The 13,557-nt window shown below is 41.9% G+C and overlaps 1 protein-coding gene across 2 annotated transcripts in view; it reads left to right on the top strand.

Annotated features, from left to right (window-relative positions):
• LRP8 (LDL receptor related protein 8) overlaps positions 1-13,557 on the top strand; it is a 224,954-nt gene that overhangs the window by 97,899 nt on the left and 113,498 nt on the right. The window lies entirely within an intron of this gene.

Below are 13,557 nucleotides of genomic sequence, written 5' to 3' on the forward strand. Positions count from 1 at the left end.
ACACATAAGAATAGTTGGCTTTTCTACACCACTTTTCTTGGGTGAAGTAGCTATTAGTACAGCAGATATAGTGAGGAGAAACTCAGATGAACTTCCTTATCTTCTCTGTTTTATTTGCTTCTACTATTGGCATCCAGTTTTGGCTGTTCAAAACACTTTAATACAGATTGATTGCTTATATGTACCACATTGGCAACATTTCCATGAATTGTCAATACGCCATATGAGTCTAATGCAACAATTTGCATGTTGTACCATCACCCATTACACCCTCCATGTATGTATTCTATCTTGATTTTTTCTCAAGAAATAAACTATATGTGCTTGATTATTGGATTCATCCTGATGTTTGCGCATTGTGTGTGTAGATGTTTCTTGTGTATGCTTCTCTTTATTGATATTATGACTGTGCTCTGTTCATATGAATTTCTGCCCATTTCTAATTTAAAGAGGCAGTTATTGCAAAGTTAGGAATGCAGCATTTCTAATTTTATGAATCAATCTAAGGTATTTAAGATGCATTCTAAATTTCCAGTTTGCTCCTCATAGCCCTTCTCCATCAGCCATAGTACAGACCTGTTCCCCTACCCTGTGCCATGCATAAATAGTAGTAAGATTTATTTGTATATGGCCATAGGCCTTTATAAAATAACAATATAAATGGTGGCTTTTAATCTGGTGAGCCGGGTTTGATTCCCTGGTCCCCCACATGCAGCCAGCTGGGTGACCTTGGGCTCATCACAGCACTGATAGAACTGTTCAGACTGAGCAGTAATATCAGGGCTCTCTCAGCCTCACCTACTTCACAGGACATCTGTTGTGGGGAGAGGAAAGGGACCCCTTGAACATAGATTTGTATAACTCATTTGTACATGCAAAGGAAGAAAATTATGTACTTTTACTTAAGTAGTATAGGGAAAACTATCTCCTAAGAGTTTGTGTTTTGTTGCGTGTTTAATTTTTTAGCATTTTACTTTGGCTTCTGCAAAACTGACTTATCTTGTTGTGGAAAGCTATGATGTGCAAAAGGGTTTCTTGGCAGGATGCCTAGATTGTCCTTTCAGTGATGGCTATTAATTTCATGGAAGGTTTGGCTTCAGAGTGAAAGGTCAGCCTGGTTTTTTTCTGGCGTTCTTTGTTACTTCATCCTCTGCTATTAAATTATTCTTTTGAGGAGAAAGGCAGACACACAATCTCAGCTGTGGTTGTTTTTCCTCTCCCATATGCATTCATTGTGGAATCTGCTCATGTAATTGCAGCAATGAATACTGTTGCTGGACAAAAAGGGTTTAAAGCTTGACGTCTCTGTCATCTTTTTAAAAACTTGTATTTTCCAGGAATGGGAATGTTTTGCTCAGCATGCTTCATAAAACAGAGACTGGGAAAGGAAGAGTATCCTTTATAGAATTTTGTGCCACTTATTTACTTGAGGGCAATATTGGATGGAAGAGTAAAATTGAACTAATCCCACTAGACTTTTCATATATGACATGTTAAAGTACTGAAGATTTTAGTTTCCTCCTTTGTCCAAGGCAATTTGAACAATTAAAATTCATTAAAATGCATCCATCTAATATAAACAACCATGAAGAGATCAAAATCTCAGAGTAAGAGGCTAGAATCAGTGGAGCAGGCAATTGTGTCGGGAGGTATTCCTGTTTACTTGCCTTACAGACTACCCTTACAGACTTCTCCCCTGAGACATCATGTATAGGCAAGCCCTTTTTTTGCCTTGCCAAGTAACATCCTCTGCTCATGCAGGCACACATTCTGGTGTTCATGCATACCTATCCCCTACAGGATGACTGAACTTGTCCAAAATAAGGAGATTTTCACTGTCTAAATGCAAGTACCTGGGCAATATGGAATTTGTTTCTACTCCAAAAACCAGAATTCTAAATAGCATTTAACTATGGTTTAGAATCCCAGTTTGTGAAAAATTTATGAAATACCCTCTGCTGGTATCACCTGCCACCACTCTATCAGTTTGCCAGAAAAGAATAATTGTAAAAATCACCATTGGTGCAATAGCATTACACCTTTTGGGGAGACATCTGGCAACTGATATTACTCTGCTCTAGGAATCACAGAAACTATAGTTTCACCATAAAGGTTCCTGGAGCAGAGTAACATCACTTCTTTGTTTTCCTGGAAGAGATGTAATGCCATCATGCTGATATCATCCTTTTGTCCCTGCCTCCCCAACTCCTATGGGATGAAGAAGGGGGAGATATGATGGAAAGACACAAACCTGAGACCAACATACATTCATGGCTCTTAGACAGACCTGTGGTGGTTGTGTCATTGGAGAGCAGCCAAAGTGCTGTATTTACGTAGTTGAAATAAGGAAGAAGAAAATTCAAACACCTCTGCCTCCCTTGACTGTGTCCCTAAAATGGCCTACTTCTCTCTTCAGAATCTGCTGTAGGAATATAATCTATTCTTCAGTAGTCTCTGCTCAACAACAAAAAACGTTCTTATTTTGTTCAGCGGCACAAGATGCTCAGCAGCTGGGCTGTGACTAATCCTGAAGTCATAGTGATTATTTTGATACTACACAGATCATCTCAGCATCTTTTTCAGAATGTGCAGTTTTGGTTCTATTTGTAGGTGCCAATATTGTTTCTTCCTAGTGTGCTCTCAGCATTCAAAATGCCAGGACCCCTGGGAAATAAGAAGCCTAAAGTACAAACAGTTAGTCTTAATCAAACCCCTAAATAATCCTTCCTCCTGCGTTAAGACTTCCAAGTATGTTTTCTGAACCACTTTCACACTGTGAATCTGTACAACTTTCCTTTCCATGGCCTCTCTCCCCCATCCCCAGAAGCTGACTAGCTTATTAGCTTTTCTTGTGACTTCACTTTATAAAATGTGCTCTAGGGAATGCCATTGTATCAGAAGAAGAAGAAAGACCTGCCTGCTCCTTTTTTCTTTTTGGCTCCGCTGCTGAGCAGCTAAGGGCCAGGCCATACCACCTTCTCCTGGCAGCCTTTAAACAATGTTTGCATTCTGGCTGAATACATAGTTTTTGCATTGGGATAGCCCCCCTCCCCCTAGAGCCTGCTCAATAAGAACTATTTTCTGTTTCAAGTGCTGGCTATCCTAATTGTTTTGGCATAGTTTGTAAAATACATCATTGATGACTAATTAATATTTGTCTTAAGTTACTGGCAAAATTTTTGGATCATTGAAATTTAGATATGGGATGTTCTCCTGCTTCACAGTCCTTTCCATCTGCTAGCATTTGGTTTTCAATTCCCTGTGGTGCAAAAGGATTTGTTATATCTAAACCTCCAATTATCCTTAAACCCCTCTAGCAATGGAACTTACTTATTCAAATATTCTCATTACTTGGTCAGTTTCCCAAACTAGATTTAAAAAGCTATCTGATCTTGAGGCAATGGAGTCCTGATCTATCCAATGCTTCCATAGTAATGTTTGTTTATATTATATATATTACAGTATCCAGTGGTTTTTTTATACTGCAGGAGAATCTTTAGGAAGTTAACTTGCTGCATGGAAGATCAGAAAAGAAAACAGTATTGGCTAGTGGTTGAGTTCAAGGATGTGCAATGCATTTTCCTATGTTCTTCCTTTTGGGCACAAAAAATGGTCTGATCATGAACCATATAGAGTAGTGGTCCCCAACCTTTTTCAGGCTGGGGACCGGGGACTTCTGCCGTTATTATAGGAGACAAAAAGAGAACATCACCTCCTAACACAATGGTAACACCTGAGAGGCTGGGAATTTGCATTGAAGTCTATGGGTGTTTTCTACCCTTGTTCTCTTCTTGTCAATTGCTTTCTGTCAGGGCATTAAGCCCAGTATCATCTATACCAGGGGTAGTCAACCTGTGTCCCTCCAGATGTTCATGGACTACAATTCCCATGAGCTCCTGCCAGCAAATGCTGGCAGGGACTCATGGGAATTGTAGTCCATGAACATCTGGCGGGACACAGGTTGACTACCCCTGATATATACAAAGTAAAGAGGAGCCAGAAGAATAAAAGAATTCTGAGCACAAGAGGAAAATGTGAAGAATTTTTTTTCTGGCAACAGAGTCTGTTTAGTCTCAAAATAAACTTTTGACAAATACATTTAACAACCCAACACAGAGATATTTGAAACTGCCTTGCACTGAGTCAGATCACTGGTCCGTCTAGTTCAGCATTGTGAACTGACAGTGGCTCTCCAGAATGCCAGGCAGAGAACAGTTTTAACACCTGTTACCTTTTACTGAAAATGCTAAGGATCTGCTCACTTATTGACTTTTATGGAAAATGTTTCTATCCCACCTCTTCACCCAATTAAGACCTCAGAGTGGCGAAGTAAACAGGAAGGAAAGAAATACTAAACAAAACAACAAAGTCTTCACCCGCTGGCAGATTGAACCATGGATTTTCTTGTTACTCCATATTCTGTCCTAACAGTGGCCAGAATATAGGTTGTGCATCAAAACAATCAGATGATGTGGCACACCCATTCATTTAAAGTCAGCTATAGTTTTTAGTGATTCACAGTCTAAAACTTTGTTGCAAGCTATGAAACACAAATTGATTTTCTTCTAAAATTCTCTCATATGCTCCATTAACCAGTGTAAACTTGCAGTATGGTCTGTAGTTTCTCTTTTTCTGAATCCAGCTTGAACATCTGGCATTTCTTGTTCCATGTATAGTAGCAGCCTTTATTATAAGAATTGTTGAGCATTATGACAGTTTTGGAGGACATTAATGCATAGGGTCACCATAAATTGAAAGTGGCTTGATGACATTTAACACAAAGAGAGTATTTGTCTTGATAAATTAGATACTATAGAGATTCTTTTGTTTACTATAAGCTACATTGAAGTAAAAAGAAGATCATGTTCTATTTCATTATATTGAAACAGGTTTTTTTCTTGGAAATCTGTGAAGGCATTTATCTTAATCGGAATAGAACCTGTATGGGTCCAGAAATGCTTGCACCTTATCTGTTCTCTGAGATCCTTACCATCTTCTCCTGCATTGTAAAGTATCTCTCTTACACAATGTCTTTATAACCCAAAGTGCTCATCAGTCAAAATTTGCTGAAAGAAAATGGAATTGCATTACACTTCCCTACTTGGTGCAGAAACAGACTTTAATTGCTTAAGTAGATTTAGTTAATACTTTTTCCCCCCTTTAAAGGTTGCCTAATATGTCTTGGGGAGAAAAGACTTTGCACAAAAAACCATTATAAGTAAAGCCTCAGAATACTCTAACTTACGTAAGCAGAAGAATGTCAAGTACATCTACTGTTCCACATATTAAACTTTTGGTAGGATAATTTCCAGATTTTGTATAAGCATATTAGGAAAGTAATAGAAATGAATAATAGATGGAATCCTACTTTATTAAGAGAATATATTTTCTCTTTATCAGGGCATATACTTTAATGGCTTTTGCTACACATAAGCAGATTTGAATCTCTTGCACAACTCCAGGGGCTGAAACCAATTAAAACCTATTTGGAGACATGATTTAAGATTCACCTGCAGTCTTACCCTCCTGCCTGAGTTACAATGAGATTGAGATGCTTCTGCCTCAGCAGGCTGCCTTTACTCCCCTAAAGAGTTGCAGCTCTGCTCAGAAGCTAGAGCAAAAGTCATTATTGCTCATGGAAATCCTCTCATGCCAGCAGAAATCCCTTGCAGCTCCTCATCCCCTGTTAAATGGGGCTCAGAGCCTTTCCCTTCAGTATTCATGACCACTGTCCTCTCTATTTCAGCTGCCAGAAGGAGCAGCCAAAACTAGGCCATGCTCAAAGTGTGAGCCAGCAGCATGCATGACATGTGGAATAGGAAGCAATGTGTTCTCTTAACCAATGCAGCCTTATTTCTATAGGCACAATCCTAGAGTAGATATAGTTTACAGGACTAGGGTACACATAAATACATGGAAAGGTTGCTAACCTACTTGAGACCTGAGCATCTGATTTCCCCTCCCTGCTTGGAGATTCAAATGGATGTATGCAGAAATCACACTCCTTCCATGCACAGAAGGGATAGATTATCTTGAAGTCTCTCCCACACGTGTAAAAGGACCTCAACAAAACTGGGTCTTGGGTTCTGAAGCAAGAAGCCTGTCCAAACCTGTCCAGTCTATAGATAGGTATTAACATATGAAAGAGATGCTAAAGAGGGGGTGGATTTGGGGCTTGTCACATTACCATTGGTTTTAGCTGGGGCTGTTTTAACTAGTTTTGTAAGCCAATTTTGAACCAATAGGAAAGACAGGATATAAATGTGTTAATACATTTAATAAATTGTCCATTTGTGGCAATAAAACAATACCATCCAGCATTATAAAGCTCTTCCCAACCATGGTATTACTTCAGAAATGGTCAGGCTTCAAACATGTCGTGACCCATCTGCTCTTATCCATCATAGAACTATTTGGAGAGCCCATGATGAGTTGGTTATGTGCTTATCTGGTCTCAGAGTGTAGTTGGAAGGCCTATACTTAATGTCAGCAAATCTGGATGGGAGACCCTAGGAATCCTGTGTATGTCACCTTGAGTTCCATGATGGAAGAGAAGTGAGATAGAAATGTAATAAATGTAGAATTAATTGTATTTGTTTTGTTTTGTTGATTGGTTGTTAACTTGGAGACCCTAAATTGGGGAGAAAGTTGGCACAAAAATGTATTAAGTATAACAAAAATAAAATTGTTGAAAATAGTAAATATCATCTTTAAACCGCTCGGGGAGTGGTATAAATAATTGGTTAAGGGATAAGTGGGCGGAGAGTGGGTGGTGCCATCGTGCCTTCCGATTGGGCCCCTCACCAGGACAGGACAGAGTTCCAGCCAGGTGCGACAGCGTGAGTACAGAGGGCCCCGGGTGTGCTTCTGGGCCCGGCGGGAAGGCTGCGCCGCAGTCGGGGGCAGAGGGGGCCCCGGGGGGAAGCCCGCACCGCTGCGAGGGCTGGGCGGGGGCAAGGAGCCCTCTCAAACCCTTATCTTTCTCTTTCTTTTGTGCCCTCACTCCTCTCCATCTGCTGCTATCTTCCTCCCTCTCTTCTCCATTCACTCTTTAACTTGGCCACCTCTGGCCCACCTCCTTACCCTGCACCTGCCTTCCACCCCCTCTGCATTCTTTCCTTCTTTTCTCCCTCCTTGCAGATCTGTCTTCTTCATTCACACAACTGTCTCCTCCCATTCACCCTTTCTAGCACCCGTTGTATTTACAAGTACAAGGGGCTTTAAATCTAGTCACAACACCGCCCGCGGCGCTGCGGGCTCCGCGGATTAAATAAAGCTGTAAGGGGTTCTTGGGCGGGATCTGTTCGGGATGAGGAAGGGTCCGGATTGGACCCTTCCTCCGGACAGACAATCGGAGGGTCCCTCCGATTCCAAGCCCTGAGCAACTGCAAGCCGCGCACAGCGCGGCTTGCAGTTGCTGCTTTGCTGGCGCGCCTCCGATGCGTCAGGCCGCTGCCCGAGGGAGCCCCCAGCAGTCACGCGGAGCGTGGCTGCCGGGGGCTCCCTACCCGCCTCCTGAGTCGACCGCTGGATGCGCTGCCATGGGACATCACCCCCTCGGGCCGCCCAGCCACTGCTGCCCACCGGAGGATGCCTCGGGACCCTTCAGGAGCACCCTGCGGCAGTGCCGACGCCCTCCACCACGGCCTGCCAGCCTACCACAATCCAGGTAGGCCGCGGGTCCCCGGCCCCACAGCGCAAACCCGGTCTTCCCAAGCCAGCCCCCAGAGCCCCGCCGCCCTCATGGCGTGCCCTCCTAGCGCCCACTGCATTTTGACTGCAGTGGGCTTTTTTACTAGTATGTCCATAATTCGTTTGGTATGGTCTGAAAGGTGTAAATTGTGGTTGGCAATTAGGAAGAGATTAAGAGAGAAGTGTGGGTTGGGGGGGGCAATGTGGTGTAGTTTTTAGAGTGCTATGTTACAACCGGGTTCAAATCTCCATCTAATTTTCACAAGGTTACTTTCAATCCTTTATTGGAAGGGTTATGTGCACTGCTTTGAGGTTCTTAAAGGACAAGGATATCTAAAAAGATAACACTAGAGGGCTTATGAGAGATCAAAAAATAACCTTGGTTATAGAAAAAGTACATTGGATCCTATTAATTTGTTATTTTACTGAATATGTGTTCCTCAAGCTCAAAAATCCTTCCAGTGACTTGTAGTATAGAATGTGGCTACAAATGAAACAAAATGGTAAGATTCAATTGCATGCTTATTTTTAGCAGAAAGTTGGCTGCAAGACAAATTAGGTATGCATACGTTCAGATCCCTGGCAGTTGTAGATTGGATTGAATCGTCTTTTTTCAGATATCCTTTATAATTATATTGTAATTCGCTGTATGCAGGGTTGCTCTTGAAGTTACTCCGGAAACTTTAACTGGTCCAGAATATTACAGGGGCCCATTGAAAAGCACTCATTTGGTCTGTGCTCTCCCAGCTGCACTGGCTCCAGACTAAATACTGAATCAGTTTGAAGGTTTTGGTCTTAGCCTTCAAAATCCTATAACCTTCAAAATCATATCTGTGGGATTGCCTCTCCTATGACATCCCCCCAAAAGCATTTAGATATAGCAATCAGAATCTGCTCAGGATCCCTGGCCACAAAGAAATCAAACTGGCTTGGGCTAGGGCCAGGGCATTTTCGGGCCTGGTCCCATCCTAGTGGGACACTCCCTAATGATATCAGGACTTATAAAATTGTTCTGTCATGCCTATGGTTGAGGCCTGAAGTACATCTGATTTCAGCTGGCCTCACTGCCTGATTTCTGACTTGATTTCCATTAGTTATACATCCTTACCATAAGTTTTCCTCATATTTGTGAAAGGACCATCTGGATTGGGCCAGCCCCTGAAGCGCCTACCTCCACCAGGGACCACCTGCAGCCTTCTCCCGGCCGCTGGAGTGGGCTTGCCACATTTCCGAAGCAACGAGGCGGCTGCAGCGGCCAGAAGAAGCCAGAGTGGCCCACCCCCCACCGGCGGCGATTGTCTGCGGCCTTCTTCTGGCTGCTGGAGCGGACGGGAGAAGTCAGAATGGCTCCCCCCAAGCGGCCACCATCTGCGCTGGAGCGGCCGGGAGAAGGAGGAGTGGTTCCCCCCCCCCCATGACAATGGCTGGTGCCTCTCGAGGCCGCTCCTGTGGCCGGGAGAAGCAGGAGGAGGAGTACCCCAGCCGGAGGACTCACTGCGTCGGCTGCTAGTTCAGTGTGCGCGGTGAGTCTCCGGCCGGGGGAAGCAGCCAATGAGGAACCGCGCTTTGCGCGGCTCCCCATTGGCTGGGTGGGCCTGGATGGACACTCGGAGGGCCCTCCAAGTTTTTATCCCGGACAGGGCCTGCCCTAACTCCTCCCAGACAGCCCTTACTCCTTTATTTAATCCGCTCCGCTTTTCTGGCTGCACCCTGATTGGCCCTATTCCATCTCGGACAGCCAGGACACTCTCCACCCCCAGGGCTGTTTCACAAAGAGGAACAATGGATAAGGATATGTATTGTATAATGTATATATTATGTATTTTATGTTATATTTTATATATAAGTACTAATAATTTTATATTTAGATTTTATATGAATCTTTAATGAAGTAATGAATTGTATATTTACCTGTTTGTAACTCACTCTGAGCTCTTAGGATAGATAGGGCATACAGAAAACCTAACAAAATAAGTGAAAATGTAGCTTGGGCATTATTGCCCTCAGAGTGGTAGAAGAATCTAATTGCTCAGCAGAGTGCCAAACTAAGCTGCAGTTGAAGAGGGTGTAGTTGGTGAGCAATAATAGGCTAAATTGTCCATCCCTTAGCATGGGAATAATTGGAGAAAGAACACTTACTATGTCCTAATTTGTTTTATTGGAATTTACCTGTTTGATTCACTGATCTTCACTAGTGACCTATGTTTAATGGAGGAAAACACAGAGAAACATTATCGAATTAAGAAATAAAGTATGTCAATGGGAATGTAGGGAATAGGGTGAAGAAGGCAATGCTAATAGGATTATTTGTACTTCAGTAAATAGGAAGGACCACCTTAGTGAGTCCTATGAGATAACAGCAGATGGGAAAGGTGTCTAACATTGCCCTGTTCAAGGTTGCTAGGCAGCTGTTCCTAAATTAACTCTGTGATAGTGTAATTCAGTCTGAAGTGGACCAGATATTTATGTCTAAGCAGTGCTAAAGGGAAGATACTAATTCCTGCTCTTCCTTAAAAGGGAGCTAAAATGTTGCATATATATACACATTGATTGAAATATTGATTGATATATATACACACACGCATATAAACTAGAAAATGTTTATTTAATGGAGAGGAATTGCTTACGATGGTTGAAGAAAGAATGGAGGCTGTCATGGTCTGTCATTCTTTTAGTCCACTGCTTATTCTGAAGCATTTTATTCAAATTCCAGGATGTAGAGTGGAGTGGAGCAATGGGACTGCTTAAATAATGGAATTTCTCAAGACGGTTTACAACAAAACATTGTTGTTGTTGTTATGTGCGAAGTCGTGTCCGACCCATCGCGACCCCATGGACAATGATCCTCCAGGCCTTCCTGTCCTCTACCATTCCCCGGAGTCCATTTAACTTTGCACCTACTGCTTTAGTGACTCCATCCAGCCACCTCATTCTCTGTCGTCTCCTTCTTATTTTGCCCTCGATCGCTCCCAGCATTAGGCTCTTCTCCAGGGAGTCCTTCCTTCTCATGAGGTGGCCAAAGTATTTGAGTTTCGTCTTCAGGATCTGGCCTTCTAAAGAGCAGTCAGGGCTGATCTCCTCTAGGACTGATTGGTTTGTTCGCCTTGCAGTCCAAGGGACTCGCAAGAGTCTTCTCCAGGACCAGAGTTCAAAAGCCTCAATTCTTTGACACTCAGTCTTCCTTATGGTCCAACTTTCGCAGCCATACATTGTAACTGGGAATACCATAGCCTTGACTAAACGCACTTTTGTTGGCAGGGTGATGTCTCTGCTTTTTAGGATGCTGTCTAGATTTGCCATAGCTTTCCTCCCCAGCAGCAAGCGTCTTTTAATTTCTTTGCTGCAGTCTCCATCTGCAGTAATCTTGGAGCCCAGGGAAATAAAATCTGTCACTATCTCCATTTCTTCCCCATTTATTTGCCAGGAACTGAGAGGGCCAGATGCCATGATCTTTGTTTTCTTGATGTTGAGTTCCAAGCCAACTTTTGCACTCTCCTCCTTCACCCGCATCAACAGGCTCTTTAGTTAGAGTCAAGATGCATAAAATAACTGAGTAGTATGCATAACTGAGTTTGGATTAAAGAAGTTTCCATGTACACAAAAGCTTATACCCAGAATTAAACTTTGTTGGTCTTAAAGGTGCCTTTGGATTCAAACTTTGCTCTCTTGGTTCAGACCAACATTTAAGGGATCTTTGAAAATATTGGTAAAATTAGATTAGATTTTTGTACATGCAGACTAGGTGGCTAGGTTCAGACACTGAATTTGTCTGGCATGGGAGGATTCTGAGTTTTTCCTCTTACCACTTATTGTTCATTGATTAGCAGGATCAGGTTTTTATTTATTTATTGCAAAACTTCTGACCTGGTTTCCTGTGCAGGAGAAAGCAACAGAAGCTGTCTGAGCAGTGAGGATTTGTGATTTCAGCAGCATCCTTTTGGCTTTCCTTGGGGGGTAATCCAGAATTAGCTCCTGTTTTATTGTTTCTGCTTTGCTTAACCCAGCCATTTTCAACCTCTTTGCCATTGAGAAACCCCTGAAACAGTCTTCAGGCTTTGAAAAACCCCAGAAGCAGCACAATTGGGCAGAATATAGTTTGAAAGCATATCTGTGTATTTGCCCAGCCAGGGCCCCTTTCTTTCCCATCCCTTCCAAGCCCATCGACAGTTTTGTGAAGTGGGGGCAGGTCAGCCATATGCACATTCTAAAAATATATTAAAAAGTAACTAACTCCCACCCATTTGGAAAACCCTTCCAGGGCCTCCAAGAAAGGTGGAAAGAGCCTGGCTTAACATATCTAATGTATATAGTCACTCCAAAAACTGTGAGGTCTTCCTGAGTTCTTGTACTCTGATCTGGGCTGTATGTGCATGCGTGATTAAACATTAAATATATACATGTATGTGAGATTAAAAGTACAGTGAGTCTGTTTTAGGCATACAAATTATTAGTCATAATATAACCCAGTATGTACTCTTAAAATATACACATCAATTCAGTAATCACCATTTCTGCAGGATGCAGTTTTTTTTTACAACATATGCTGTCCCTGTGATATATGGTACTTCTGTCACTTAATAGCCTGCCTGAGACCCAAGCCAGATACTCTAAATCATCTACAAGTCCCAAAGTCATCCTGAACTGAGTTCATTAAAATCCTTGACTTACTCTGCCAAACCAGCCCTATTGTCAAAATACACCCTGCAACATAATATCATGATGCCTTAAACTAGACTTTCTCAACAAGAGTTTTGTGAAACTCTGGGGTTTAATTGACGGCCCTGAAAGGGTTCCCTGTATGGGTGGGAATTAATTATTTTATCTTTCTGTCAACTCACCCCCTCCCAAAATGGCCAGTTATGCACCTAGAGAGAAAGAGAAAGGGTAGCTGTGCTTCCCAACCATAATCTGGGGTTCTAGGGAAACTACTTCTAGGGTTTCTCAAAGCCTGAAGAATGTTTCAGGGGTTTCACAATAGTAAAAAAGTTAAGAAAGAGTGCCAAAAGAGCAAGTGTGTACTGAGGCAAGCTAAATAGCATTTGCAGAATAATGATGATGGTTTAGGATTTCTGAAACTCAGATATTAGTAGAAGACATCTCCATCTATTCCTTCTACAATAATTTAAATTAAAAATTATTAAAACAGCTATAGATATATAATTACATTACATATCTAAACTGTACTTAAACACACATTACAGTACTGTACATATTATCATCTCGAAATCACTAACAAAATTCTATTACCCTAACTTGATATTTCAAACTTCTATCCATACTTTACAAATCTCTAAATACACAGAACCATCCTTGATACAGATTGTAATAACTGTTGTTGCATATCTCCATATCCTTTACAATGCAAATAATTTGCAAAGATTTGCAAATTTAGCAACAGACTAGTTTTTCTGAGTGCACATGTCCCTGTATGAGGATATTTTATGTGGATGTCTTATTAATTGGCCATGAATACCACATTTTGTTTAGCTACCATCCCAAAGATGTCACTGACTGGTTCTTCTGTTTCTGTGGCAAGGTCATTTTTATCACAATAACCTGTGGAGGTAATAACCTTTGAGGCAAATTCATACTAGTGGAATAGTCATTCAATAAATATATTTTCACTGAGCAATTGCATGTACATTGCAAAATAATCTCAGTTTCTTTAGGCACAGTATTCCAGTATTTCTTTAGGACAAGGCCACCATTGCTGAAAGAAAAAGAGAGAGATTCACACTTCCAACAAATGTCAGAACCCCCTGAGAGTTTGACTAATCTTGCAGGAATCAAATACCAGTGCTAAAGCATTTTCAAACAGTTCTCTCTGATTCTATCATTTAATAACACCTTAGATACCCTATGAAA

This window comes from Paroedura picta, chromosome 4, assembly GCF_049243985.1.
Source record: "Paroedura picta isolate Pp20150507F chromosome 4, Ppicta_v3.0, whole genome shotgun sequence".
NCBI lineage: Eukaryota > Metazoa > Chordata > Lepidosauria > Squamata > Gekkonidae > Paroedura > Paroedura picta.